Source organism: Fukomys damarensis, unplaced genomic scaffold (assembly GCF_012274545.1).
Source record: "Fukomys damarensis isolate Sample0158 unplaced genomic scaffold, DMR_v1.0_HiC HiC_scaffold_15, whole genome shotgun sequence".
Lineage (NCBI taxonomy): Eukaryota > Metazoa > Chordata > Mammalia > Rodentia > Bathyergidae > Fukomys > Fukomys damarensis.
The window spans coordinates 56282485-56288100 of NW_022900927.1; the positions used below are offsets into that span (position 1 = coordinate 56282485).

At 46.8% G+C, this 5616-nt stretch overlaps 1 protein-coding gene across 7 annotated transcripts in view; it reads right to left on the reverse strand.

Moving 5' to 3' along the window:
* Nr2c1 (nuclear receptor subfamily 2 group C member 1) overlaps nt 1–5602 on the reverse strand; it is a 53303-nt gene extending 47701 nt beyond the window's left edge. For 3 of the 7 annotated variants that reach the window (XM_033763840.1, XM_010629188.3, XM_010629183.3), the window contains exons 1-2: nt 5371–5601; nt 2632–2840 (exon numbers count right to left, since the gene is read on the reverse strand). The gene's annotated coding sequence lies outside the window, so the exon portion shown is untranslated. Of the gene's footprint in view, nt 1–2631; nt 2841–5370 lie in introns of all 7 variants that reach the window. The other 4 variants (XM_010629187.2, XM_010629184.3, XM_010629185.3 and 1 more) reach the window with 4 other exon arrangements.
* Between the last annotated feature and the right edge of the window lie 14 nt (nt 5603–5616).

Consider the following 5616-nt stretch of genomic DNA (forward strand, 5'->3'; position numbering starts at 1 on the left):
TGTCAGACATACATATATATGTATATTACATACATATATTATATATGTCGATTTGTGATAACGCGCAGATTTTAATTTTAGCAAAAAAAGATGAAAGAGAGTGGTCAAGGCCTGAAGAGGAGACACACTCACTCCCAGAGGGGTGGGACAGCGGGCCTTGGGGAAGTGGGCCAATGCTCAGATCAGGGCAGGAAATCTCCCTCTCTGCTCTCAGCTTCTCTCCACATGGCTTATTTTCAAATTTGTAGTAAAACATCAGAAAAAGAAGAGTAGTCGTCTGTAGGGCCAATTTTTAAATCTTGGTACTTAAACCCTGGTAATGGATTCCGACTGGTTGAGCTTAGACTAATGAGCGCGTACTTTAGACTGATTATTGTTCCAGGAAGAGGCCCAGCCCCGCAGGCAACTCAGCCGTGCGTACATACGAGTGCACACACATACACACAGGGCTGGGAGGGAACTCAGTGTAAAGGCCCCGAGTTCAACCCCTAATACAGGAAAAAACAAAAAACAGGACCAAACCTAGGCAGCCAATGTCATCTTCTAAAGCCCAAGCCAACCCCCACGGCTGTAAGACGCCTGGTAAGACAGAGCAACGCGCACTGAGCTACTCAGAGAGCCACTCTTCTAGAACCAGGGCCTGGCATTCTTACACCTCAGCTCACCAACCACTTCCTAAACCTTATTTATCAGACTTAAAATTTGGAGGCACGACTACAACAAGAAAAACAACTGCCTTATGAAACCTGTGTTTTAATGAGAAAACTAAAAATTACCAGTCCTGGTCACTTTGTTTGCTCTGCATGGTGGCCTGCCCTAGAGTGTATTTCTTTTCCTTCTACTTGGCCAAATTTGCTCTGCAGAGTTTCTTTTCCTACCTTTAATAAAATTTTGCTACCATTAATTTAAAAATTATCAGTTGTGCTGGGCATGGTGGCGCACATGTAACATCAGCTACTCAGGAGGCTGAGACAGGAGGATATCAAGTTTGAGCCCTACCAGGGCAACTTAGTTATTCAGCAAGATTCTGTCTCAAAAAATAAAAATAAAGTGATATAACTCGGTGTGAAGTTTCTGGGTTCAATCCCATGTACCAGGAAAAAATAAAAGAACCAACTGTATTAAGTCTGTCAAGCACACCAGGAAGGAGTGCAAGAAAATTAGATGATGCTTAGTAGTGGTGGTGTGACTCGTACGAAACTGCAGAAAGCTGGTTCCCAGCACAACAGTGCTGCAGGCGGGGACTTGCAAGAGGCGCTGCAGTCAGGCGTGGTGGCACATCTGTAATCCCAGCACTCGGGAAGCTGAGGCAGGAGGACTGCTGTCGAATTCAAGGTCAGCCTGGACTACAGAGTGAGCTCAAGACCAGCCTGAACTACATAGTGAAACAGTCTCCAAACAAACAAACAGGGGCCAGGGCACCTGCAAGAGGAAACCACGAATGTCATTCCTTTGGCTCTGGGTCAGCTTCTGTGAGGATGAGGGTTTTTTGTTGTTTCTTTTTGCAGTACCAGGATTGAACTCAGGACCCTGTGCACGCGTGCGCGGTGCCTCTGAGCTACATCCCTGGCCCTGTGAGGATGAGATCTGCTCTGCTCTTAGGGCATGCGTCGTCGTCACTGTGGAGGGATTTGCTGCCAAGTGAGGCTGCCCGTTTTGTCTTTTCTGAACTCATCTGTTTGCCTGCTGCTTGGAGCTGTGAGCCAAATAAACATCTATTCTCTTCTCTTCCTTCCCCATAAACTTCTACTCTGTGTTGCTCGTTCTGCTGCTGTCCACTACTCAGGAGGCCTGGGGGAGGGCTGCTTGAGCCCCTGAGGCTGAGGCCTACCTGGCCAACACAGCAAGAGCCCATCTCGGAAAGAACTACAAAACAAAAGGTGTGTGTGTGTGCACGCGTGTAAAAAGGTGTTACGTACACGTACCAACTCCTCATGAGAAATGTTAAGTTTTATGTACTGCAAACATGTACCACTAAAACCCTATGGCCAGCATGGAGATTAACGCCTGTAATCCCAGCATCCCGGAGGCTACAGCAGAAGGGTTTCAAATTTCAGCCCAGCCAGGGCTACACAGTAAATTCAAGCAAGCCCACGCTAAACTACATAGAGAGACCCTGTCTCAAAAATCCAAACAAACCAAAGCACAAATAAAAATTGCTCGGTCCAACTACACCCATAGTCCGTAATCCCAACATTGTGGGAGGCTGAGGCAGGATGGTGGCAAGTTCATTCACCTGGGGAACTTAGTGAGAGACGTGTCTCAAATTTTTTTGTGTGTTTTAGTATTTTGAGACAGGGTCTGACTGTGTAGTACAGGCACATCTTGAACTCACTTTGTAGCTCAGGCTGGCCTCAAACTCACCAAGATCCTCCTACCTCAGGCTCCCCAGTGCTGGGATTACAGGCATGTGCCAACTCATGGGGGTGGTTCAAGAGGGTTGGGGAAGTACAAAGGATTTGAGTTCAATCTCCAGTACAAAGGGGAAAAAAAACCTACTGGGTCTCAGGTATTTTGTTATAGCAACAAAAAACAGACTAGTATAATAGTTGGGTAGTATAATAAAGTGTCCTTGAATTCGAAGTTCCAATTCTGTTTTTAACACTGACTAAATATGTGTCAACCACTTACTCTGAGGCTGTTTCTTCAGAAACAAAAAAAATAATCTATTTGAAAATGTTGATGCAAAAATTTAAGGCAGGTGAAAATATCTCTATCAATGGCTAGCAGTCTTACAAGTAAAAAATATGTTCATGGGGGTCGGAGATGTAGCTTAGTGATGCCTTGCTTGCCTGGTAAGCACAAGGTCCTGAGTTTGATCCCAGGTTCCAGAAAAAAACCTAAAAAACAAAAACAAAAAAGAATTAATGTTAGCTGCATGAACACAGTGCTGAATGAATGAAACCACCGAGGAGAGCCTAGGACAGTGGTGATGATCCTTGGGCTTGCCTTTTCAGTTTTCTTTGTTTGTTTTGGTTTTTGAGACAGGGTCTCACTATGTAGTTGAGACTGACCTGGAACTCACTATGTAGCCCAGGCTGGTCTTGAACTCACTGCGATCCTCCTGCCTCAGCTTCCCAAGTGCTGGGATTACAGGAGTGTGCCACCACACCTGGCTTTTTTTTTTTTTTAACAAAAGATGTTAATGTAGAGTTGTTTTCCTAAACTACACTTCAGTATTCAGGTGTTTGTTTGTTTGTTTGTTTGTTTGTTTTGGTTTTTTGAGATAGGGTCTCACTGTGTGGTTGAGACTGACCTGGAACTCACTATGTAGCCCAGGCTGGTCTCAAACTCACAATGATCCCTCCTGCCTCAGCCTCCCTAGTGCTGGGATTCAGGCGTGCACCACCACACCCAGCTGCCTCAGTACTCAGGTATAATGGCAGTGTTGCCCCTTCGTGATGAATAAGTGGGTTTTGGGTTGCAGTCTGGACTCTCGTCTCTGAGAGGTTTGCCATCACATATCTAGGAGGACCTCACACAAGGGGCATCTGAGGTAGTTACTGGTGTCACAGTCACAGTATTTTTGCCAGCCTGAGGGAGAAAGCAGAGAGCAGGAGGACACCATATTTCTGTTTGAGAGGTTACCACAGGACATTCGGTCCTGTCTGGCCTACTCTCTTCCATCCAGTGACATTCATCTCACCCCCATATCTCCTTGAACAGACATGGAAGAGAGCGCATTGACTGAGAAGACGGTGCCAGCCTCCCTCCACTCAGCCAAAGACTTCAGGCTTCTTCTGGACCCATCTCTGCCTCTATCAGACACAGTTCGTCTTCTTTTCCCATTTCTGCTCTCCCCCTAGTCTTGCCCATCAAGTTGCACTCCAAAACTCAATAGAGGCTGCTGTCATCCAAAGCAATAGTTTGTAAACTATGTGTCGTGAGCCACCTACAGATGGGGAAATTAATTTGTAGGTCACGGCCAGAATGGAAAAGGAAAAGAGACAATCCCAGTTGCAGGAAGAGGAAGAACAGTCCCTCGAAGATGTTTCAATTTTATGTATGTGTATGGTGTGAGTGTCCTGGGCCAAGAAGCACAATCTATCGCTGTGGTGTGCAGTCAACAAATTTGCAAATATGATTTCGAACAATGATTTTTATTTTTGTGGGGCGGGATAAGTCCCTTTGAGAATCTGACGGAAGTTAAGGTTTCCTTCACCAGAAAAACCCAAGTTCACGTTCAAGTTCACAGGAATAGCCATGTTCTATCTATGCCAAGCATCAACAGCTTCCTCAAACCTCCAGCCAGACCACCCCACTGAGGGTAACCTCTGGGGTAAAACTTCAGCAGCTGACTGCATACAACTGAAACCAGGGAAAGCAAGAACCCAACAAGGGAGCTTACTATACCCCCAGCTGCCAATCTCATCCCCTACCCTTCACTCAAATTCTGCCTGGCCTGAGGCTCAACACAACTCCTTTAACCTAATATTTCTAGAAGGCTCCCACACTAACATGTAGTGTGAGGGGTTTAAGATTCAAGAACAGACTTCCGCTAATTCCTAATATTATAAACAAAGACCCCTTTTTCCATGCTCAACAACACAGGTAAGCTCCCACTCTGCCTGCCTGCCTTGGAACCTGCCCCAGAACTATGGGAACCTATCTCCCAAGCTGCAAGGTATAAGGCCCCACAAGTTCTTTTTCTCTGTACAGCTCCAGTTCAATTCCATAATTTCTCTTGCAGAGCTACCAACTGAACACAGTTTAAAAACAAGCATTGTTTACCACCCAACCAGCAAGCAGGCAACTGTTTCAAAAAAACCTTCAAGTCAAAGACACACTTCTGAGCAGGCAGGAGAGAGGGATGCGAACTCCACAGACCACCACGTTTACTGGGACACCTAACAGGGACCTCTCAGTGCAGCAGAACAGGCATCTCTTCAGGCTGCTTTACACTGTATTTTGCGGCAGGCTTTTGAAGTAGGTCAAAAACACGGTGGGCCTGTGACTTGCTGCTGTGTCCTGTGACCTGGTGACATGTCCTCCCGGGCCTGCTCTGGTCCTGCTGTCATGTCTCTGGGGGACTGCTCATGACCTAAGTAAAAGGGAACCTTTTCTCTGGGATGGCGGGTGGGCTCTTTTAAACTGGCTCTATCATTTGCGAAACACACACACACACTCTTTCATCACGCACACGAAAACTCTCAAGGTCTTAATTTGTTTTCCAGTTATTTACAGGCTGACCTACTTACTGAAGGTTCTGGGACAACCTACCAACATTTTTTTTTTTTTTCCCCTGAGACAAGATCTACTGCACTCTGCAATTCCGGCTGGCCTCGAACTCACGATAATTCTGTCTCAGCCTCCCAAGTGCTAGGATAATAGTTGTGCGCCACCACGCCCCGTTAGCCTGGCAACACTTACACGAATTTCATAAATGCGTTCTGCACCAGTTGGAGGCAGTGTGCTTAACAAATGAGCCACTGGGAGCTCGGACGTGCCCTGCGTCCCAAGCACCCTGCCCCGTCCCTTGTTTTCCCTATGAAGCTCGATCCAAGCCGGCGGCCGCTCTCTCCCTATCTGCTGGCGAAAGACAGCGAAAGAGGAACGCGTCACCGGGGCATCCCGTGCAAACCCGAGCATCGCTCCGCGGCCTCGGGAGAGGGGATC